Source organism: Hydra vulgaris, chromosome 05 (assembly GCF_038396675.1).
Source record: "Hydra vulgaris chromosome 05, alternate assembly HydraT2T_AEP".
In the NCBI taxonomy this organism is placed as follows: domain Eukaryota; kingdom Metazoa; phylum Cnidaria; class Hydrozoa; order Anthoathecata; family Hydridae; genus Hydra; species Hydra vulgaris.
This window is the reverse complement of record NC_088924.1, coordinates 17,891,103-17,918,129: the sequence shown is the minus strand read 5'-3', so window position 1 is coordinate 17,918,129 and position 27,027 is coordinate 17,891,103. Positions and strand designations below refer to the sequence as shown.

At 27.2% G+C, this 27,027-nt stretch overlaps 1 long non-coding RNA gene across 1 annotated transcript; it reads left to right on the top strand.

Annotated features, from left to right (window-relative positions):
• Positions 1-4,068: 4,068 nt before the first annotated feature.
• On the top strand, positions 4,069-9,290 carry LOC136080646 (uncharacterized). Its single transcript, XR_010638575.1, has 2 exons — positions 4,069-8,777; positions 9,109-9,290. It is a non-coding gene; the product is annotated as an uncharacterized LOC136080646 (long non-coding RNA).
• The last annotated feature ends 17,737 nt before the right edge of the window (positions 9,291-27,027 follow it).

Below are 27,027 nucleotides of genomic sequence, written 5' to 3'. Positions count from 1 at the left end.
TAAAATTACAAAGGGTTTTCAAAAAACTGCTGTATACCCGTACAATGCAAGCATTTTTGCTGATGATGATTTTTTACCATCATTTGTCACAGACTGTATAGAACCAGCAAATCTTATATCGGAGCTATCATACGGAGCTCAATTTGAAGTACGTTTAACATCATCTTCAGGTCAATCTGTCTAAAATAGTATTAATAAAGAGACAACGTTACTTATTCCTCAAACTCCTAAAGCATTTTCTCTAGAAACTGTGCGACCTTACCCAAAAACAGCACCAAGAAAGATACATTTGACAAGACGAAGAAAAAGGAAAGCTGCTATTCTAACATACATTTAATAAATTATATTGTAACAGCAGCAAACTAAGAAACTTAGAAAAGTCTACGTGCCAATCTCTTTCAAATAATAATAAAGAGCGTGGTAATAAAGAGACTCAGTTACATAACATATTAATAAAGTTAAGAAACTAACAAACAAAAAAATCTGAGAAGAAAGAAATTTAAAACAAACCAAAAAAAGTTCTGCCAGTCAATCCTTTGCAGATCATGGTAATAAGGAGACTCTGCTGCTTAGTATATTAAAAAAAGTTAAAAAACAATCAAACAAAAAAATTAAGATGACAAAAAAATTAAAGACAAGTGCAGGACACGGTTATGCTTGTCTTGTATGTTGGGAAACTTATTCTGAAAGTCTACCAGAAGAAAATTGGAACCAGTGTCAAGGCTGCAATCAACGGTCTCATTCAAAATGTGATTCACATTCTGGTCATATTTATTTTTGTATTAACTGCAAAATGGAAATTGAAGACTAACATTAAATGTTTAGTTATTATTTTATCATAATATTAACAAGTTTTGTTTAAAAATGTGTTAAAAAAGTTGTGCTTAGTTTTAAGATTGAAAAGTTTTGTTTTGTTTCTATTTTAATCTCAAAATTATTAGTTTTTACATTCATATTTTACATAATTTGTTAAAATTGAAAGTATATATTTAATTTTAAGGAAGCTATGTTTTGGTTTTATAACAGAGTTAATAGTTGTCACAGAAATGCATCAATTTTTTTATTGCTCAACTTTCCCCACACAATTGCTCAACTTACCCCGCTGGGGTAGGTTGAGCAGCCAAATAAACTTTAGATTATTTTCAAAAACAAATCAAAAAAAGTTTTTTTGTCTCAACCATTTTTTAAGCAAAGAAAAAACTTTTATTTTTCAGAAAATGGTTATCGTCATAACCATTTTTGAGATGGAAAATACCGTTGGTTACTATGTGACCAACGATATTTTCCATCTTGAAAATGATTATGATGATAGTCGTAAATACATAGATTTCTTTATGGTTTTATACTCTCAAAGGATGGATCTTACGAATAAATTACAAAAAATCTTTCATAACTTAGTTTTACGTTTACAAAATGAACCTCAGTAATTGGGCATAAATAACTTTATGCCAATTAAATAAACGTTAAGGAAGTTCAACACAAAATTATTCGGAAGTTTTCCAAGGAAGCATGTTAGTGTTGTATATCATTATATAGCTTAGAATATACACTTTAAAACTACGTTTGGATTTTGTAAAAAAATAATTGTTTTATTTTTTAATATTTTTTTAGTGAAGTAAAGAAAATATTGTTTTTGTTTACTTCAATTGGAGTTTTCTTCATTTCCGAAAGCTGCCGATGTCTAGTTAATTACTTTATTAGAAACCTTACCTATTCAGTAATATGAGGATTTAAAAATAACTTGCATGTTTTTTGCGCCAGTGGTGATTTTGAAGCAATAATTTTCAATCGGAGGGAAAAATTATAAAACAATGAGTAAATTCGTTTGTGTTTGACGCGATCTTTGTGATCAAATAATAAGAAAAAAATACTTCAGACCTCAAAAAATATTTGTTGGACAACTTCCAATTATCGGAAACTGACGTTATTACTGTAATAAAGAGTCATCAAAAAAATCTAACATCAAGTTACAACCAGAAATGGATTTTTTTTCTTTGAAGTTTTGTTTCAACCTGAAACAAAAGCTCAAACAAAACCAGACAGGTTCGAGAGTCTAAACTCAAGTAGGTTAAATAGTGAGTTTAAAGTACCATTAAATTCTTGCATTACCTAAACATCTGAAATTTTTGGCTTGAATACTTCTGATGATTGTGGTAGACCAACAAAACCATATGACAAGTGTTCGGACAAAGTGTCGATTGTTACTATTATCAGAAATAAGGAAAAAGAAGGGAAAAAAAGTAATTTTGCAAAACATACTCAATTCAGATAATGCACTTTCCTTTACAAAAAAAGAGGCGTTGAGTATGTGTATTGAAACAGATCTAACCAAATCTCAATATGCGTACCTAGGAAAAAAGCTCATTTTTTATTGTGTATCAAATGCTAAGAGAAGTGAAAAAGGTTTGCTAGCCGCCTCCATCCAGCATAACGGTGACAAATATAAGCGCAAAAATTAGTCTGCAAGATCTTTTAAACCATACAGTCTACCGTATTATAAAGATAAAGTCATCATCAACAAATAACAAGCGTTTCAAGTTGTTCACTAAATGGGGATGTGATGGACCTTTCGAGCAAAGTGAGTATAAACAAGCTCTACCGGAAGAAAACAAACAAATACCCTTCCCAGTGAAAAATAAAACCGCGTCCCACATGGGTTCCGCGTGGGTTCCGTGTGGGATTGATGGGATTTACGTGGGACGGATTTTCCCATGTGGTATCCGTATGGAAATTTGTCACCTTAAACCCATGTGGGTAATCCCACATGGGTTACATGTGGGAACCATATGGTATTTACACACATGGGAAATCCCACGTGGGTTTCATGTGGGATTTGCATGGGAATTAATTTGAAAGCTGGAAACTAAAAAAAAAACTTTTTCAAAAACTAAATAAAATTTTTAAATCGACATTGCTTTGCGTTACGTTTATACTGTGTAAAAATATTTTATATTAATATAGAGAATGGCAAGCAAGTATGTAAAAACCACGAATAATGTTTATCTTTCATTAAAGAAATAAGATTAAGATTTGTGCAAATAGACGTATTATTAGGATAATATAATAGTTATTTGAATATAGATCTTGAGTATATTATCTGCAAACAATTAACTGATGAATGTTCAAATGTTGTCAAAAACCAAGCATGCATGCATGGGACACTACAGTGTCCCACAAAGAAATGCAGGTTTGAAAGTCAAAGAATTCCCAATTTTCTTTGTTAAAAAAGAAAAAAATAGGGTGGTGGTGGTGGGGGAGATAAGTTTCTGTAACTTTTTTTATGCTCCAAAACTTTTAACTTTAAATATAATAAGGTCCTTATGACTTAAGGAACTTACAAACTACATTGAGAAACAAAAACAGGATATTAACAGAAACTTTTTAATCTTTAATCTGGAGTACCACAGTGTTATTGGGAATAAAGCCTCTGGGTCCAGTTTTCAAAGTAATATAATCTAAAGTAATGTTTAAATAAAATAGTATACTTTAAAATGCATATAGTTATACATATAACTCCTGATATAGTTATACATATAACTCCTGATATAGTTATACATATAACTCCTGATAGTTAACTATATGTATAACTAGTTATACATATAATTTGTTATAGAAACTTATTTTTTAAGGTTATGCTTAAACAAATTAATACCAATTAATTCAAATTTAAGATTTAGTTAAAGTTCAAGTTAAAGTTCTTATTTATTCATTGTTTTTGTTAATTTTATATTTATTTGTTCAAATTTGTTAATTAGTACTATTTCTTACTACAGTAAGAATGTTTATCATTGTTGAATGTGATTTTATTTGTTAATTTTATTTTCAACATATTTTGACAACACCCTTTACATTTTAAATGATGACAGCTTTACTTTTCTATTGATGTTAAATTTATTACGTTTCAATAACTCAGATTGTATCATAACTGAATTATTGTAAGCTTTGTAGGGGTTTGTTGTATATCAAATGGTGTTTTAAATAAAGTAAAAATAATATATATATATATATATATATATATATATATATATATATATATATATATATATATATATATATATATATATATATATATAAAACAATAAAATTGATACAAAATTTCACTTTAAAACGAATACCATTAACATTGTGATGATAATAGCATTAGGAAACTAGTATTTATGTATTAATATTATACTATAAATGAATAGTTTTTTAATTCATTTTATAAAATAGAGACTGACAACTGATAATTAAATACAAATATACAAATAAAATACAAGAAATAAATACAAATTATAAAAATCATGTAAACTTCATTTATTATTTCTAAATACTATATTAATATTAATCTACAAAGTTAAAATCAATTAAGAGCATTGTTATTAGTTCTTTTGCGATTCGCACTTCCACTTCTGTCTCTCAAATTTATAAAATAGGTGGTCAAAGCTTGCTCAATAGGTAGGTTCTCAGCATAACAATGCTTTTTTCTTACACTTTCTAAAGAGAAATATGGCAAATTGATTACTTATTTTACCTAAATCTTAGGATCATCTATGCATAATGATGTCAGATGATGACAGATAAGCAAGCTAATTTCTGAATTTAAATTGTTTTTCCTATGATCCTCTACAGTTTAAAGCAACAAAAGCAAGAAGTTTTTAGACCATATTGTTGGTGTAAATACCTCTAAAACCTGCTCATAGCTAGCATAAATTGTTTTACTTTTTTTTTTAATTCAATTTTTTAATTGACATTATTTTGGTCTCAACATTCCCTCCCATTGTTAATTATTGTTAAACTCACACTGCCCCTCTGTCTACTGGCATCATTATCCCATAGCCTAAATACTATACATATATATATATATATATATATATATATATATATATATATATATATATATATATATATATATATATATATAATTTTTACTTTATTTACAACACCATTTGATATACAACAAATTCTTACAAAGCTTACAATAATTCAGTAAAATTCAATCTGAGTTATTGAAACGTAATAAATTTAACATCAATAGAAAAGTAAAACTGTCATCATTTAAAATGTAAAGGGTGTTGTCAAAATATGTTGAAAGTAAAATTAAGTTACTAATAAAATCACGTTCAACAATGATAAATATTCTTACTGTAGTAAGAATTAGTACTAGTTAACAAATTTGAACAAATAAATATAAAATAGTGAAAAAGCAATGAACAAATAAGAACTTGAACTTGAACTAAATCTTGAATTTGAATTAATTGGTACTAATTTGTTCAAGCATAACCTTAAAAAATAAGTTTATATAATAAATTTTATGTATAACTAGTTATACATATAGTTAACTATCAGGAGTTATATGTATAACTGCATGCATTTTAAAGCATTTTATTTAATTTATATATTACTTTAGATCATATTACTTTGAATACTGGACCCAGCGACTTTATTCCCAATTACACTGTGGTACTCCAGATTAAAAATTGAAAAGTTTCTGTTAATATCCTGTTTTTGTTCCTTGATGTAGTTTGTAAGTCCCTTAAGTCATAAGGACCTTATTATATCTAAAGTTAAAAGTTTTGGAGCATAAAAAAAGTTACAGAAACTTATCTCCCCCCTATTTTAATATTTTTTTTTTATTAAAGAAAATTTGACTTTCAAACCAGCATTTCTTTGTGGGACACTGCAGTGTCCCATGCATGCATGCTTGGTTTTTGACAACATTTGAACTTGCATCAGTCAATTGTTTGCAGATAATATACTCAAGAACTATATTCAAATATCATATGAACATGTTAGAGAATGTTCATATGATATTTGAACATCACAAATTTAATAATATTGTTGTGATATGTTATATAAATAATACCATAATAAATTATGATATGAAAATAAGATAGGATATAAAGGCAATGATCAAAGAATAAATTTACTTATAGAAATTTAGATTTTTGTTTATTAGTTTCAGAATATTATATTATGTGTGACCGCGGATGTCAAGGCCTGTTATTATTCTATAATAACAGGCCTTGACATCGCGCAACAAATTTGTTAATCTGAAGGCCAATTCCTAATACTGTGTTTACATTTTCATCTTTTAACATTAGACAAAAGTTTGTGTTCGCGCTTTTTTAATAAATCTTTAAAATTTGATTGGTTTATAAATTAGATAGCGCAACTTCAAGACGATAGCGTTGTAAGTTTCAAGGCGTTAACATTGTAAGGTAATAATATTGTCAAACTAACTATTAGTTTTTTTAAATGCCTTAAAAATGCCTTTGAAATGCTGTGTATCTCTTTGCAAGTCGAACTATCTCAACTACAACAAAAATATCAATTTATACAACTACAACTACAATATCAATTACAACTACAATGAAGTTTATATGATTGTTTGTGTATTGACTACAAGTTGCCAAGTATAAGGACTTTAACACGATTGACTTCAAAAATAAGCTCAATGGAGGACCTAAGTTTCATAAATAGTATTTTTATGAATTTAAATCCATTAAAAAGAATTTCCATACTACTAATTGATGAGGTCTATGTCAAAGCTTTATTACTTTACCCAAGAGGTGCTTTGTTTGGTCAAGCAGTAAACTACCCTGAAAAGTTAGCTAAAACAATTTTATCATTTATGATTAAATGTCTTTTTGGAGGTCCAGAATTTATATGTAGAGCTCAACCTGTTGCAAATCTTTCCTCTGAATTTCAGTTTGCTCAATGTCAACAAATTGTCTATACAATAAATAATATTGAAAATAGTAAGACACTGGTAATAATTACTGATGGTAACCGTGTAAATCAAAGATTTTTTGGAATGTTTAAAACAGTTGATAGTAAACCATGGTTAACAACATCAGGTATATATTTATTGTATGATTATGTGCATCTACTAAAATCTATATGAAACAATTGGTTGACAAAAAAGACTGGGGAACTTCAACTTTTGAACAATAAAGAACTGGCTTTGGCTAAGTGGAGTGATTTAGAAACTATATATAAAACCGAGTGCAATAGTCTTTTTAAACTCTCTTAACTTACAGCTAAATCAGTTTATCCAAAACCAATAGAGAGACAATCTGTAAAGTTTTGTTTGTCTGTTTTTTGCAAAGAAACAGTAGCTGCATTAAGAACGCATCAAGAGATCGAAAATAAAGCATTTGAAGGTACTGCTGTATTTATTGAAAAATAATTTTTTTTCGAATGTTGTTAATGTCAAAGCACCTGGTGCTGGCATTCGGTTTAGAAATGAATTATGCGAAGAAATCCACTCAGTTGGTGATCAACAGTTACAACTGCTACGAGATATTGCTGAACTGTCAAATTTTATGAAACCTACAGGTAAGCGTGTAAAACAGCTTACGCTAGATACTAGCAATGCAATAGCGCATTTATGTTATGGCTTTATTGATCTTGTAGAAACTTTGTTGAGTAATGGAGCAAAGTATGTCTTATTAGGTTGGTTTTCAACAGATCCACTTGAAAAAGCTTTTTCTAAGCTTTGACAGGGATCTGGAGGTACTTACTTTATAAACGCTAAATCTGTAATTGAAAAAATTAATATTCAACTTACTAAGTTGATATTACAACTTGACATTCCTGTTGATGGTATCGATGGTCATACTTGTGACATATGTTTTAGAGATATTTCTACTGATGAAAAAGAACTTCTGGATAATATACATGATCTTGAAAGCTCAGTTAATAAATCTACATTAGTGGCTATAGTTTACATAGCTGGCTATGTGCAAAAAAGCGAAATAAAAATTTATGATGATTCTACCAATTATTATTATAAATATGGAAGTTATCTGTATAGCCTAAACAGAGGCGGGCTTGAAATTCCTTCTGATGCTCTTTTCTAATGGTCAATATTTTGCTTTTTTTTTTCAAGGTGCTACTGACCCTTTATACAGAACATTTTGTGTTACTCAGTTTTAGTTCATTGCTGCTAAATATTAATTTAAAATCACAAAAAAACAATGCAGAGTATATTCTAATATTCTGCTAAAGAATTACTCACTAATTACCACTCCCAAAATACTAAAGCTATCATAATTTATGTGAAAATTAGTTTTGTAATTAATTATGCTATTTACTTGTTATGTTTTTTATTTTCTCATTAGCCTATATGTCTTTCAATATGTTTGGATTTGTAAATATTTACCCTGTTGAGATATATTGATAAAACTTTTTTTTTGCTTGAATCAACTTTTGTTTATGTTTTTTATTGTTGGTGATTTTTATTGTTACCATTTTTAGCAAAAAAAAAATTAAAAATACAGTTATCTTTTTAATATATAGATATATACTTTGTTATGGTTCTGCTTGTTATTGATACTATTTAATATTACATAAATATTCTTAATGAAATTTGAAATACGAAAAATATGATTATCTTTTAACAACTTTTTGGTTTTCTTTTTATATTTCCGTCTTTACTTGAGATTATTATTAGAAAACATAGACTGCCATTACACCCTATCTAATATAAAAATATATCAATATAAGTAAAAGTGAAAGTTTAATCGGCCTTCAGTTTTTACGGCATTTCGCGATGTCAAGGCCTGTTATTATAGAAGGCCGTGTGTGTGACGAAAAAGTAAAGATACTTTTGCATCCAGTGGCTATTGCACCCAACGTCTACATCATTGAAAAAGTAGGTTTTTACATTTTTGTTTTTGTTTTTTTGTTTAACTACTTATCCTAATTGATCACTTTTTTTTCAGGATTCTCCTCATGGGTTCAAGCTCATTACGCATAATATGTGTTCAATTACCCATAATACGTTAGTCATTGTAAGTAATAAATTAGGAAATAATTATTTGTGAAATATTGTAGTCATTAATGACTTCAACCTGGCTAATAATTAAAATTGCTCGACTAATAAGGTTCCTTATTAAAATTGCTCTCTTTTTCTCTCTCTCTCTCTCTCTCTCTCTCTGTCTCTCTCTGTCTCTCTCTTTCTCTCTCTCTCTCTCTCTCTCTCTCTCTCTCTCTGTCTCTATATATATATATATATATATATATATATATATATATATATATATATATATATATATATATATATATATATATATATATATATATATATATTTATATATATTTGTATTTATATTTTTTTTTTAGAAAATGTTTGAAGAAAGTTAGAAGATACTAAAAACCTTGGTATTATGCAAGCCGAAGCGATTTAATTAATTCAATCACAAAAAACGGCGTGTAAATCGCAAAAGAAAAAATAATTTTTTTAATATTCATCTTGGATGTATTGATTATTGGCATTTATTTTAAAATAAATTCATTTTGCAACACGTTTTTTAATTTTATAAAATTTCGTCATAATAGTTTATGGTAAATCCCACATAGGTTATAGGTGAAAAACATCTCATGTAAAAGATCAAAAATGCTACACATTTTGAATACCAAATGGGATAAAGTAGCAATTACCAGATTAAGTTAAGCCTCTCTGAAAGCTTCGATGATTAATTTTAAATTACTATTTAAGTAATTTTTAAATTAAAAGAATTTTAAAAATTATCATAGAAGCATTCGGACTTTCATTTGTCTAGTATTGACTACTTTTATACCATTTGGATTAAAATATGTGGCATTTAAGATCTATAACATGTAGTATTTTCCACCTATATCCCATGTAGGATTTACCACATAAAACCCATGTGGGATTTACCATATGAAACCCACATGGGACAAAATAATAATCCCCATATGGGTTACATATGGTAAAAACCCACGCATATCCCATATGGGATTTACCATATGGAATCCATGTGGGATTTACCATATGAAACCCACATGGGACAAAATAATAATCCCCACATGGGTTACATATGGAAAAAATCCACGCGTATCCCATGTGCGCTTTTTCACTGGGTTGTACCACTGCGACAAAGAAACTTCTGCAGTTATATGGCAGAACCCTACTTGTTCATCTGTTAGATTTTGCAGAACACTTTTATTTGAATTTGCAAAAGAAACAATCAGAAAAACTACAGCGGTTGTCAGTGATACTGAAGCCAAAATTAATTAATTGATTTTAACTCTTGTGTCAATGTCCTCAACGACAATGTCATCGAAGTTAAACATGAACTGTCATGATGGTTTTATTTCCGCCCACTCTGAACTTTTTTTGTTCCTTATGAAGATACTTATTGATATTTGTAAAAAAAATAATTTTAAATTCACATCTATCAAGGGGTGTTTGAAAAATTACTTTTTATATGCACCCAGACCCCTAAAAGGGTGGGGTGGATGTGTGCTAGAAAATAACTTTTTTGAATTTTTTTTTTGTAATTTGATTACATAAGTAAATAACATAACCTTAATTAAGTTCTTTAAATATTGATGAGAGTCTATTATAAAAGATTTTCTGGTACAACCGTCACACAAACATAAATCTAAACTTTTTATTAATATTTGTAACTTTTCATGCTTAAAATAATTTTTAGACCACGATTCTCATAATCTTGAATTGGCACTAATCAGGTCTATGTGTATAACAACATCAGTATAAATTACTAAAAAATGAATCAGTTGTGCATGTTTTTAATAGTAAAAGATAAATAATTAAATAAGGCTTTTATCTTTCAGTAAACTAACATAAATTTTTAAACAATTAAACCTTTTAAATAGAAGGTTAATCAACAAAGCCTGTATTACTATATTATAATAAAAATTATTTTATTTATGCATAATACACAGAATGTTTCAAAAACTTATAATATATTATAACATAATGATAAAATCTTTTTGATCCAAAGCTGCACACAGCTTTTTTTAATTTTTTACCATGATCAGGATAAGAAATGTCTCTTTTATAACAAATATGTGTCTATTTATATTTTGCATGAATTGCCTCGCCTTTTTGCTCAGCGAATTTACCCAGACCACGAGATTGGTGGATACAAAATGGAATTACATGATTCATTATAATGTGGATTTTCCAAGTTAAAGGCAACTTTGTGTCAAAGGTTTCAGCAAGACCTTGTATGTGACAAAAAGAACTTTTGAACGTTTTAAAAACCTCAATAACATGGGACATCCTGCTCCAACAAGTCTAGTTTTTCCAATATACGCTTGAAGTTAGCTCTATCCCCTAAACACAGATATTATTCTCTTTAAATAATCAGAAAAATGCATCTAACTTCAAATGAGAATATCCTACCTTGATATTCATGTCTTAAAATGGAATTTCTGGAACACCAAGGCCTAAAGTTTTGCCAAACCTCTAAAAGCAAATCTCCTAATACATTTACACCACCCATTAAAAGATGAAATTCTGGTGGAGGGATTTGATGTTGAATTTCAACATCTGGATTAACATCAAAATAAATTAGCCTAAAAATATTAAAGCATTAAATAATGTTGACTGCTTGATAAAATAATGTTAATTGGCTGATAAAATAATGTTGATTGTTAATATTTAACGTAAACCTTTTGTGAATAACATTATTATGGTATTTCATTTCTTTCATGCTAATTTTTCTCAAAACCAAAGTACTGTTGATCTGTAATTATTAAAGATGGTAATATCTAAATAAATCCCTTTCTTATTTTAAATAAATTAAATATATACATTATTACCTAGGTTTCTAAATGTTCTTAGCTTTCCAGCATTTACTTCCATTTCACCATCAAAATACATGCACGCATATTTTCCACAATGAGAGCTAACTCCTAAAACAATGTTAGCTAGCTTAATTTTTTAGACCAACTAACCAAATAACTGAAAAAGTTAATTAAGAATTTATTAAAAAAAAAAAATCTAATATATACAACAAAAGTATCATGTTTTATTTAAATAACCTGCAAAGAAAGTCTGTCAAGATTTAGTAGTTCAATAATCTTTCTGACATTGTTGTAATTTTCTGGTATATCGGTTACAATTGCCGAAAGTTGAACTTTTTGAACACCGGAATCCAGATTTTGATTTTTGAAAGCGGCTGTCTCTTTTTTATTAATATGAAAGACATTAACACATGTCTTTATAAACCCACCTCCAAATTGACAATCGCACTAAAGTTTTATAAAGATCAAGTCCTCTGTTACTAGTTATCAACTTAACAAAATCAGATGAGTCTTTCACTATAACAACATCTCTCTCAACCAAACAACCACTTGGTTCCTCAAACAAAATTTGTAGAACATAACTGGTCTCCAGATTTTTTTGCAGTTCTTTCAGTCTCCCAAATATATTGTTTTCAAAACTGCTTCCCATGTCTCTCAGCTTGGAACAAAATAGTTTGGTTCCATTATCGCTCAGATCAATTGCAACTTGTAACTCCATAATAGCTTCAAGAGATACAGATGCTATGATTTTGCAATGAGTTTTATTATCTGATACACCAACTTGAACGTAAGTTTGTTTCCACCCACCAGTTGAAAGCATCATTTTCTGTCCACTAAGAATATGTTCTATTTCCATTTTATGTTTAAGAATATGAACAACAATTTTTTCTGCACACATTAAGTCCCCATTACCTCCCAATGCATGATCAACTAGGTTTTTAACTTTTTCCTTTTTTCCACAAGGATGAAAAAATTCCTTTTCTTTAAATTAAATTAAGTTTCATAATTTTATTACTTTTTCATCAAAAAATTTATTCCTCATTTAAACATTTTTTAATCAACTCAAATTTAAATATCCCACCAAAAGCAAAACATATTGGAAAAGTTTCTTCTAAATTAGGAATAATTTTGATTGGTTCTGGAGTTGAACTTGTTTTTGTTTTGAATTTTGATCAATCGTTCTAAATTGTATAATTTACAAAACCTTTATAAACATAAATCTTATAAGTTAATTTATATATTTTGAGCAATGAAGTATTTTTTTACCTGTTTAACTTGAAGTAACTATATTTCTGGAGTTTCTTTTCCTTGTGCTCGTAGGTATAAATTTCTTTTACAATTGGCACAAACATGATTCAATGCATCATTTAATTTAGAATCAAACCCAATATATACATATTTAACAATTATTGATTCAATACTGCTTGTTATTGGAAATAACTTGCATTTGCTTTTATTAGCATACAGCACATAAATTTTTGTGAGCATTGTCCATATTATAACAATTTTTTTATTTAATGTCACGTATACGTAAACTTAGCTTTGTAAACATTTTGTAAACATTTTGATAGATTTTGTTAGGAAACATAGACATCTTGATTCTTAAAATATTTTGACCAATAAAAATTTTAAAAAGTCTAAAATTTTAAACCAAAACCAAAAAAAAAAAAAATTAGGTTTATATATTTGTACCAGAAAATTTGTGAGTGCCTATAAATGTTCTATAATTGACTCTCACTAATATATTCAATCAGATTACAAAAAAAAACTTACAACTTTTTTTTTCCAGTACACACCCACTCCACCCTTTTGAAGTCTGGGTGCACATAAAAAGAAATTTTTTATACACCCCTTGATAGATGAATTTAAAATTATTTTTTATACAAATATTTGGTATCTTCATAGGGATAAAAAAAATTCAGAGTGGGCGGACATAAAACCTGGCGGTCAATTTAGCACACTGTGCATCCAGTGCTACCTGCACTGTTTTTGGAGCAACTCCCAGACAAATAAATGATTTTCTAAAAGTTACAACGAGAGTTGATAATGAAAACGCTTTTAAATACGGATTGTCGACACTACACGCATGGATAAGACTCATTAAAATGACCCTCTATTTTTCTTACAATTTAGGTTTTGAGAAGTAATCTGTAATAACTCCAGAAAATAAGCAACTTAAAAAAATACAGGAAATAATATGCGCAACAGTGTTTCCAGGAAGTGCTTCGTTTGCATATTGATAAACCACGTCAAGGTTTCGGTAATAGCAATAACAAAAATATGGCAAGAAGACTTCTCCAAAATTACCGATGTTCTGCAGAGATAACCAAAATTGATATGTAATTCTTCAAACTATGTCATTGGGATTTTCCAGAAAAATTCGGCCAATAGACATTAATAATTACGCAATAATATATAGAGCAAATACAACTGGTAGTATATACCACCTTCGGTCTATAAAGTACTTATTCATAATGCTAAAATAATGGAGCATTTTGGAATTTTTCCAATAGAAAAATTATCCGAAGATGCACAGAAAATCCGAAATAAAGATTACAAGAAATATAGGTTTTATCACGCTAGGAAATGTTACAGATCAGCAACAAACAAAGACGTTCTTATTTTTTTTTTGTTTTTATTTACATATTTATTTTACAACTACAAAGTATTTACAAGTAACCAATCACAGATCGGCGGTAAAGATATACAAACATAAATATCATAAATATAAAGTTCAAAATATACGAAGTAAATAAAAATATAGTTGCATACTTTGTTATATAAAACTGATCATATTTTGCATATTTTGTTATATAAAACTGATCATTATATATCTAGCTTAATTATTTTGTTATATAAAACTGATCATTATATATCTAGCTTAATTATTTTGTTATATAAAACTGATCATTATATATCTAGCTTAATTATTTTGTTATATAAAACTGATCATTATATATCTAGCTTAATTATTTTGTTATATAAAACTGATCATTATATATCTAGCTTAATTATTACCAATATTCTTTTTCTCAATCGAAATTAAGAAATTTTTATTTGAGTATATATTTAATGAATATTAATTTTATCTTTTGTTATTATTGCTTTTTTATATTACTGTATTTATAAAATTATTAATACTTTTATCGCTTTTAACTCTACTACTAATATTACTACTATCATTAATTTACCTTAGTTTTATAAATCTTATTAATATTATTTACAATGATAGTGATAGTGATTCAATTAAAAAGTTTTATGGTTATTGCCCTAATTTACAATGATAGTGATAGTGATTCAATTAAAAAGTTTTATGGTTATTGTCCTAATTTACAATGATAATGATAGTGATTCAATTAAAAAGTTTTATGGTTATTGCCCTAATTTACAATGATAGTGATAGTGATTCAATTGTAGTAAAAGTTTTATGGTTATTGCCCTAATTTACAATGATAGTGATAGTGATTCAATTAAAAAGTTTTATGGTTATTGCCCTAATTTACAATGATAGTGATAGTGATTCAATTAAAAAGTTTTATGGTTATTGCCCTAATTTACAATGATAGTGATAGTGATTCAATTGTAGTAAAAGTTTTATGGTTATTGCCCTAATTTACAATGATAGTGATAGTGATTCAATTAAAAAGTTTTATGGTTATTGCCCTAATTTACAATGATAGTGATAGTGATTCAATTAAAAAGTTTTATGGTTATTGCCCTAATTTACAATGATAGTGATAGTGATTCAATTGTAGTAAAAGTTTTATGGTTATTGCCCTAATTTACAATGATAGTGATAGTGATTCAATTAAAAAGTTTTATGGTTATTGCCCTAATTTACAATGATAGTGATAGTGATTCAATTAAAAAGTTTTATGGTTATTGCCCTAATTTACAATGATAGTGATAGTGATTCAATTAAAAAGTTTTATGGTTATTGCCCTAATTTACAATGATAGTGATAGTGATTCAATTAAAAAGTTTTATGGTTATTGCCCTAATTTACAATGATAGTGATAGTGATTCAATTAAAAAGTTTTATGGTTATTGCCCTAATTTACAATGATAGTGATAGTGATTCAATTAAAAAGTTTTATGGTTATTGCCCTAATTTACAATGATAGTGATAGTGATTCAATTAAAAAGTTTTATGGTTATTGCCCTAATTTACAATGATAGTGATAGTGATTCAATTGTAGTAAAAGTTTTATGGTTATTGCCCTAATTTACAATGATAGTGATAGTGATTCAATTAAAAAGTTTTATGGTTATTGCCCTAATTTACAATGATAGTGATAGTGATTCAATTAAAAAGTTTTATGGTTATTGCCCTAATTTACAATGATAGTGATAGTGATTCAATTAAAAAGTTTTATGGTTATTGCCCTAATTTACAATGATAGTGATAGTGATTCAATTAAAAAGTTTTATGGTTATCGCCCTAATTTACAATGATAGTGATAGTGATTCAATTGTAGTAAAAGTTTTATGGTTATTGCCCTAATTTACAATGATAGTGATAGTGATTCAATTAAAAAGTTTTATGGTTATTGCCCTAATTTACAATGATAGTGATAGTGATTCAATTAAAAAGTTTTATGGTTATTGCCCTAATTTACAATGATAGTGATAGTGATTCAATTAAAAAGTTTTATGGTTATTGCCCTAATTTACAATGATAGTGATAGTGATTCAATTAAAAAGTTTTATGGTTATTGCCCTAATTTACAATGATAGTGATAGTGATTCAATTGTAGTAAAAGTTTTATGGTTATTGCCCTAATTTACAATGATAGTGATAGTGATTCAATTAAAAAGTTTTATGGTTATTGCCCTAATTTACAATGATAGTGATAGTGATTCAATTAAAAAGTTTTATGGTTATTGCCCTAATTTACAATGATAGTGATAGTGATTCAATTAAAAAGTTTTATGGTTATTGCCCTAATTTACAATGATAGTGATAGTGATTCAATTAAAAAGTTTTATGGTTATTGCCCTAATTTACAATGATAGTGATAGTGATTCAATTAAAAAGTTTTATGGTTATTGCCCTAATTTACAATGATAGTGATAGTGATTCAATTAAAAAGTTTTATGGTTATTGCCCTAATTTACAATGATAGTGATAGTGATTCAATTAAAAAGTTTTATGGTTATTGCCCTAATTTACAATGATAGTGATAGTGATTCAATTGTAGTAAAAGTTTTATGGTTATTGCCCTAATTTACAATGATAGTGATAGTGATTCAATTAAAAAGTTTTATGGTTATTGCCCTAATTTACAATGATAGTGATAGTGATTCAATTAAAAAGTTTTATGGTTATTGCCCTAATTTACAATGATAGTGATAGTGATTCAATTAAAAAGTTTTATGGTTATTGCCCTAATTTACAATGATAGTGATAGTGATTCAATTGTAGTAAAAGTTTTATGGTTATTGCCCTAATTTACAATGATAGTGATAGTGATTCAATTAAAAAGTTTTATGGTTATTGCCCTAATTTACAATGATAGTGATAGTGATTCAATTAAAAAGTTTTATGGTTATTGCCCTAATTTACAATGATAGTGATAGTGATTCAATTAAAAAGTTTTATGGTTATTGCCCTAATTTACAATGATAGTGATAGTGATTCAATTAAAAAGTTTTATGGTTATTGCCCTAATTTACAATGATAGTGATAGTGATTCAATTAAAAAGTTTTATGGTTATTGCCCTAATTTACAATGATAGTGATAGTGATTCAATTAAAAAGTTTTATGGTTATTGCCCTAATTTACAATGATAGTGATAGTGATTCAATTAAAAAGTTTTATGGTTATTGCCCTAATTTACAATGATAGTGATAGTGATTCAATTAAAAAGTTTTATGGTTATTGCCCTAATTTACAATGATAGTGATAGTGATTCAATTGTAGTAAAAGTTTTATGGTTATTGCCCTAATTTACAATGATAGTGATAGTGATTCAATTAAAAAGTTTTATGGTTATTGCCCTAATTTACAATGATAGTGATAGTGATTCAATTAAAAAGTTTTATGGTTATTGCCCTAATTTACAATGATAGTGATAGTGATTTAATTAAAAAGTTTTATGGTTATTGCCCTAATTTACAATGATAGTGATAGTGATTCAATTAAAAAGTTTTATGGTTATTTTTTTTCTGTTGTCCTAATATTTGCTAGTCTTATGCTTATTTTAATAATTTTTGTCATAGTTATAAACTTTACTATAATTATTTTTACCATAGTTTTTATCATTAGTTATAATTTTTTAATTAAGTTATCATATTGTAGTTACTATTTATAGTGCTTTTTTATTCAGATTATTGTTAATATTATTATTTTAATTATATTATTATTGCAATTATTAATATTGTCTTTATTTATGAGTGCTTTATTTTATTTTATTTCTTTTTTTTTATTTTTTTTTTATTTTTTACTTTTTTAATTTTTTTTCTTCTTTAATTTATTTTAAATTCTTTCTATGTTTTAGTTATAGTTATTACTTTTTTTTTTTGTATTTTTTTTTTTTTAAGGTGTCACTCCTTTGACTAGTTTTTAACTATATGAGTGATACATAACCTTGTTTGTGTGAGTTTATATATAAATGTAAGTTTTCATATTTAGTTGTTAAATAAATGGATTAAAAAATAAATAAACCAAGTTTCCTAATATCCAAAAAATTGTTTGACGAAGCTAAAGAATTGTTGGAAATAGAAAGTGATGAATAGGATAAGCGCTAAAATAACTCAATTTTTTATCATGTAAATAATTACTTGATAATATAGCTTTAAGCTTATTTTTAAGCTAAAGTCTTTTATTGTTATTTTAACATAACTGTATAATTTTTCGTATGAAAATTTGTATAACTTTATATTTGTAGTTTTTTTGCGAAAAATATAAAAATTTTAAATTGTTGGCGTTTGATTTTTTTTAATTGCCAAGGTATTCACTGAAACGTAAAAAAAAATTCTAGGAGATAAATCACATAGCAATAGAGTAATCAATTTTTGAGATGGAAAACACCAGTTGGCCTTATAATGCGGCGCCCGGTGCAGCTTGCTGTGTTGCCCCTCCTTAGGGAGGGCTAAAGTTTTGGCAAACAGTCTTTAATATTTATAACAATTTCAATAGATACATCCTTCTGTTGCCGATAAAGATGTTTAAGTTTTGTTTTGTTTGTGCTACCCCAAGCAATGGTTTAACAGTTAATACTGCAATAAAATAAAAAAGTTATATTAAGCTACGCTTGTTAAGAACGCTTCTTGTTTGTTATAAAACACCTATACTCTTTAAAAATGTACATGTTAGCACTGTGGTTCATCCACGTAAGACTTTTGAAGATTTAAACACGTAAAATCTTGTCACTTCAACTCTTATAATAGCATATTTATCAATAAAAAGAAATAATTAGTTACCAGGCAACAGGTTTTTTTTAACAATAAAGATAGAAAACAATTCATTAAATTTTATCACTACATAACGATAGTTTGTTTAATTACAACAACCATTTGTAAATATATCTATCTATCTATCTATATATATATATATATATATATATATATATATATATATATATATATATATATATATATATATATATATATATATATATATATATATATATATATATATATATATATATATATATATATATATATATATATATATATATATATATATATATATATGTATATATATATATATATATATATATATATATATATATATATATATATATATATATATATATATATATATATATATATATATATGCCACAAGTCAAAAAGTGTCAAACTGAGAAAATCAGGGTAGAAGTTTTAAGTTTTTAATATTTTTTCCAACTAAGGGTGCTATTTGTATCTGTCATTTTGTAAATATTAGTTTTAGGCTTGTAGTATTTTGTCACCGTGTACAACACATAACATACTATCAAATGACATTCATAACTCAATATCTATAATTTTTGACTAGTGGCACCCTTGATCTGGGTGTACGATATATATATATATATATATTTATATATATATATATATATATATATATATATATATATATATATATATATATATATATATATATATATATATATATATATATATATATATATATATATATATATATATATACATACATATATATAAAATTGGTCGATAAGCATTTCCCGCCCTCTAACAAATTACATAAAATTTTTAATCGAAATACAATTAAAGTTATCTACAGTTGCACAAAAAATATGGAAAGAATTATAAAAGGTCACAATAATGCTTTGTTAAACAAAAAAGAAACCCTAAAAGAAAAAACTATAGAAAATTGTAATTGTAAACAAAAAAACAATTGTTCAATGAGTGAAAGTTGTTTTTCAAAAAATATGGTATAAAAATGTGTCGTTTCCTCTAAGAATGTACTGATAAACAATATATTGGCATAACAGAGGGTGAATGGAAAAAACTTTTTGCCAATCATAAGCAATCTTTTAAAAATAAAAAGTATTCAAAAGACACCATACTGTCAAAATATATATGGGTACTAAAGAATAAAAGTTTCATAGTATTATCTATTATCGTTTAAAAATTATTACCATATAAAATTTTAAACTTTATTTGGTCATAATTTTTGAACGCTAAAATATTTTAAAATAAAATCTAAAACTTATCGATGAATATAAGTCTAGTTAAGAATAGTACAAAAAATACTTCATCAACTTGTTGCTCTCACGTTTGGGGCAAGGGGGCGAAAATTTTTGGGCTTTTTTGTTCCTAGCCTCCAATCATCGCAATTTTTTGCAAACCCTCATTATTTGACATAAATATAAACATATAAATGTTTGGAGTTTGCTCCATGTCTGGAAGTTATTTCGAACACCAAAAAATTCTTTCTACGCCTCTGTTAAGTAATATTTTATTTGTAAAAAATGTGTAGTAAACTATAGTATGTCAAATATAAATATATTAAACAATTCTTTTACCAAAATGATTGCATATAAAAAAACTGCTGTCATGTTATCTTTTTTTTCTTTTCTGTTTTTTTAAGGGAAAAGTTATGAAAAAAAAGTTTGTCTGAATAAAAAATTAAATGGAAAATAAATGTGTCTGCGTATTCGTTTAAAATAAATGTTTTTTGGCGTGTTTTTTATGAAAGTTTAATAGTACGTTTTTTTATTTATTAATATGGCGTTTTACTTTTCAACGTTTACAAAATTTATTATTAACAAGTATTTTTATATAAACTTAATCAAGTTAAAAATGGGCCTGAGTTATTTTTCAGAAAAAATTTTCTTTTAAAAAAACATGTTTGATTTTTACTTAAAAAAATGTTTCTGGATTGCTTTTAAAAATGTCTAAACTTGTTCTGTTAAACATGTATCTGAAATGTTTTTTTTTTTAATTTTCCGTTAATATTTGAAAAAAAAATTTTTCATAGATATTATTACTTTTCCTTTAAATTTTTCAAATATGACGTCTTTTAAGTCAACTTTTATAATCAAGGGGTAATTTTATTTTTAGTTAACCAGGTCATTTGACTTCTTGCATTAGTTTTTATTATTTAATAGAATTCTGAGAAAATATAATGCAACCTAAAAACATGAACATATTAAAAACCTGTTGCATAAGTTCCAGCTGAACTACGTCAGGAACTTCATATTTTTATTTCTTTGTGAATCTTTTGTTTTCATCACTCATATATGTTTTCATCACTCATATATGTTTTCATCACTCATATATGTTTTCATCACTCATATATGTTTTCATCACTCATATATGTTTTCATCACTCATATATGTTTTCATCACTCATATATGTTTTCATTACTCATATATGTTTTACTCTGATGAAGTAGAATAACAAACATAAAATCAAAACAAATTAAAAACAAATAAAAACAAATAATGTCAATATGAAAATATTTCCTTGAAACTAAAATCTTAAAATAGTTAAACACGGCATTTTGGCAAATTTATTTGCTGAGCGCATCAAAATTATTACACCCTGTCATTTTCATTGGGGAATAAAAACTTGCTCGAATATTTTAGATAGTTGTTTCCAACTGCATATATTGCACACAAAAAAAATTTAAGCCATCAAAAATAATTATGTAATTGTGAAATATTATTTATAATAAAGTAAATGATTTAAAATTCAAACAACTCATCAGCAAACTATAAGGTACAGTTTATACATATGATTGAATCAAGAACAATACCATAATTACTGTTATTTTCACTTTTATAGCTGGTTGATCATTGTACAGCACAAACTGTTATATGTAATTGGCTGAGTTATTTTATTATCTAGGAACTTTTTAGCATTTAGTAAATAAAATTAGCTAAAAGAACACCTATGTGATCAGCTAACAGAAAACTTATATAAAAAAGGTTTACTTTACAGCAAAAGATTACAGATAGATAACAGAGAAAAAAAAATACTTTTTACATGAGGTATAAAATAAAGAAATATAACACACACAAAAAGCAAAATGTGTCAAAAACATTTATAATTTAATTACGCAGTATAAATCAGTTAATAAAACTAACGACTTTTATAAATTTATAATTGCGAATGGATTGCGAATGGATTGAATTGCTAATGAATTGGATAAATTTTGAACATTGACATATACACAGGCATTGGAGTCTACAGTTTGAGCAGCCGTAGCGCAATGGTAAGCGCGCTTGCCGAAGCTTGAGATCTTTGGTTTAACGCTATCAATCTAAGAAATCAACGTTATTTCAACGTAAGTTTAACGTTAAAAATAAACGTTTAAAATTTCAACGTTATTCTAACATTTGATATTTTCTTTTAAAAATTCTTCGATATTTTGTTTTAAAAATTTCTTCGAAAATGAAATAAAGTTTGCCGGTGCAAATGTACTAATATTTCAATATCCGTCCTGTCACAGAAAAAACTGTCCGCGGAGTTAGTTGTTCGTTCAGAAATTTTATTCCGGAATGAAAATTCCTAGTTTGTCCTATCCGTACATTAAGGACTATATACTCCGTAACAAACTGTCTTACTTTGGAGTAAACTGCCCTACTATTTTGCGGATTATTTACTTTGGACTACTCAAGCAATGTGTTAAAGCTTTTATTTAAACCAGGGGTGGCCACAACTTTTTTGATAAAGGCCAAAGTTAGCTTTTCAACTGTTAAATGGGGCCGGAGATTTTTAATTATATAGTTTTTTAAAAATATTGATTTGCAAAGGAATAACACTCAAACACACGTATTTACTAGCTAACAACATATGCTGGTCACAAGGCTATTAGGTATAATACAAATTCTAGTTTGTTGGTAATCACGAACCTGCCTTTTTTTCACAATATTTTTAATGTCAATAGGCAACTGACTGGTTGCGATTCTTAATGTATTCTGCAAGTTAGTATCTGTCAGTACAGATCTTGTTTTGGATTTTGCAAATTTCATACGAGAAAAAACACTTTCACACAAATATGTGCTACCAAACAAGACACCCATCATTTTTGCATTGCTGACTAAGTTGGTGTAGTTATTTTGGTCAAGATTTTTGTAAAATAACAATAAATTTTGTTTATTATATGCTTCTCTCAAAGCATCGCTGCATTGAAGATCAATTAACTCCATTTGGAATTTATCTGGTACAGTTTCAATATCAGCAGAGAATTGCACTGTGAACAATTAGATTTTGTCTGCATAATTCTTAACATCTGCAAACCTTTTTGAAAACCTTGTTTTCAATTCAGCAATACAGGTAACAAATTTTGCTGTGTTTTCAGGATTCAGCTCACCCAAAGTTGGAAAATGACTGAAATTTCCAGTTCTTAACTGCTGCTCCCACAAAGTTAATTTCAACTGAAAAGGTTTTCAACATTTTTCTAATTAATTGATTTTTTCCTTGGAGTTTCATTGTTAAGTATATTGTAATGTTGGGTCAAGTCTACTAGAAATGCAAATTTTTCAATAAACTCTTTTTCTTCTAGCTCTGGTGGATAATCTTTGTTGATAATTTTGAAAAAATCCAACATATTTTTTCTCAAATCATAAGTTCTTTTCAGCATATTACCTCTAGAAAGCCATCTCACCTCAGTATAATAAAGCAGACCACCATATTCAGAGTCATTTTCAGCAAGAAAAGCCTCAAATTGCCTTCTTCGTAATGCTCTGAACTTAATGCTGTTTATTGCTTTAACTACTACAGACATTACATTTTCCACATCCATAGTCTTTGCTGTTAAATTTTGCTGATGAATAATACAATGCAGCTTAATTAATGACAAGTTGTTTTCTGCCATTTCATTTTCCAGTCTGGAAAGAACACCCAATTTTTTCCAATCATTGAGCTGCCACCATCTGATGTAATTGAAATTAATCTGTTGTAAGTCAAGTTGAACTTTTTTAAAACTTTCTTCATGGCAAGAAAAATCTGTTTTCCTGTTGTTCTGCCTTCATAGGATAGATGTCAAATAGCTCTTCAGAAACAAGAAAATTATAATCAATACCACGAACAAAAATAGCTAATTGAGCAGTTTGTGATATACCAGTTGATTCATCAATAGCTATTGAATAATACTGAAATGCTTTTATTTTTTCAGTCAATGACAAACTCAAATCATCAGCAATATCACATGTTCTTCGTGTAATTGTTTGTCTTGAGAGGAAGATATTATTTAAAATTTTCAATTTTTCAGGACAAATGTTTTTGAACACAATTTCAAGAGATTTCTTAATAATTTCCCCATCACTGAATGGTTTACAATTTTTAGCTGAAAGAAGACTCACTTCATAACTTGCAATAGCAGCACTTTCTGTTTCAGTGTTGCCCCTTTTTAACAAATCTTGTTGTTCAAATGACTTATTTTTCAATTTAATATATTTTTCTTTCCGCACCTCGTTGACAAACTGATTATAAGTTTTTGAATGTTTTGTATCATAGTGCCTCCTTAATTATATTCTTTGCACACTGAATTCGATTCATTACATATTAAACATACTAGCACTGAATTACATTCAACAAAAAAGTATTTAGTTTGCCATTCATCATTAAATAAACGACATTCCTTGTCGATTTTTCGTTGTTTTGATTTTGAAGATGCCATTTACAATTAAAAAACGCAAATGGTAATTGCCGGCAGTGCCGCAAATTAATCCTGCGATTAATTGCCGGCAGGATTTTTTAAATATATTTTTAATTATTTAAAGCGATTGTTTTTTTACAAAAAATATTTTAAAATTTATTAATTTATAAATTTAAATATTATATAATTTATTAATATTATATACGTTTATAGTTTTTTTAATTATCTTTACAATTAACTGACGGGCCGGATAAAAGGTTGCTGAGGGTCGGAGTTGGCCCGCGGGCCTTATTGTGGCCACCCCTGATTTAAAAGATGGTTTAAGAACTCGCGCATTATTCTACGGGAAAAAAGAAAATTTTAACACTTTTTATACTAAACATTATTATTAAAATAGTAATATTATGCATCATGGAACTCATAAAAATAAATCTGAAACATTTTTTTAGTTCACAAGGTCAACTTTTACCGGTGTGAAAGTTTAAAAAATCAAAAAATAATTTAGCATCGACATATTTAGAATTTTTTTAAAATGCTTTTAGGTCAAAAACACTAAAAAATCCAAATTATATTTTTATGTTATATTGTTTGAAATTTATTCTAGGTTCAGAAAATGTATACATTTAAACTCAATATTAAAAGTAAAATTGCTTTTTTTAAGGTGAAGTTTTTTTAGCTTCTTAAAAGTTAATACAATTGAAACCATATTTTAACAGTAGGCAAACTAAAATAAAATAATGGCAAATGTAAAAACAATATAATAAAGAAATAAAAAAGAATTATTTTTGTTATGATAATTTAATAAAAACAAAGTAAAAACTAATAAGTCTTTGAAACCTCATAACAAAAAGCTTCTTTAAACAAAAGTTCCGAGCATAAATAAAATTATAGACAAAATAAGCATAAATATAAAGAAGAATAATAATAAAAACAATAATAATAATAATAATAACAATAATAATAGTAACAATAATAATAACAATAAAATAAAACATATCAATGCTGAAACAGAGATAACGCATCCCTCCAGAACATATCACTATGTTATTGCTGCCGTTGCTATAAATATAACCATACAACCAAAGCCTCTGCTTGAGAAAAACAACCACAAAACACCAACAAGCTATTAATTGTGAACGCCGCTGCCAACAACACCACTGTGCTGTCAGTAATCGTATCTGGATGATAAAATAGTCTTAAATGAATTTAATAATACTGCATTGGTAGCTCCAGTATTTAAATTATTCCACAATTTTTGTTTGTAAAGAAATTGAACCTTGCTGTATAAATTGTTACCAGTTCAATATTTCATTTATGCTTTTGCCTACGTGTATGAATCCCAGGTTTATCAACTACTTGAAGCGTTTAATTTGACGATTGAATTTTCTCATACCCATGAACAACTTTATACATTTATATTAAGTCGCCATGCTTTCGTCTTAAATCCAAACTGGTTAGATTTAGATATTTAATGATTTATGTTTCAAATATGATTTATTTTTCAAACATGATTTATGTTTCAAACATCCATGTTGATTCTGATTCAATAACTTTACACCATCTAAAAAATTAAGTACACAGCCTTTTATAATAGATTCTATGACCTTACATACAATCGAGGTTAAAGATATGAGTCTATAATTTTGTGGAATCAATCTTTTACCCTTCTCAATAACGGAGTTATATTTGCAGCTTTCCAAGTATCAGGCAGTTTTAAATTATTAAACAATATGATAAACAGAATACTTAACGGTTATGACAAACTGAACGCGCGTTTTTTTTAATACGTCTATGCACGTTATCTACAGGAAATTGTTAACATGTAGTTTTGACAGTTACATCATATACAATAAAAATGCCTTTTGATATCGGAAAATGTATTTGTGATGATGATTTCATTTTTGATCCAAATTATTTTTTATCCAATGCCGATGTTATCTGCTAGGAGTGTTGAATACCAGCTAGCATGTGCATATCAAACTCAATACTGTCAATAAATTATGCACCACAACCACACTCAGAAAATTAGATTGCATAGTTTTATATCTTCTCTTGCTTTCGGCTTTTTAAAAATTTTCTCGTTTATTACAAGTTTATTTATTAAACTATATGGATAAATGATTTGATAGCCAGATACAAATGTAATGCCACTATATAGTTGATCGACACCTTTCCAAACATCAAAGTATTTCCACAACTTCATATGTTCTGCAAAATACTATAATTTACCTGATAACAATGTTTTATCACCATTAGTTTGACACATAACAGTGTTATTGGGAAGGTTTAAGTTGTTCATGTTAAATATTGATGTTAACATTGTTAAGGAAACTGATCGTGCAGTTGATGCTTTTGCTTGTTTTAATTAATTATGGTTAAGATAAAACTCATTTTAGATGCTTT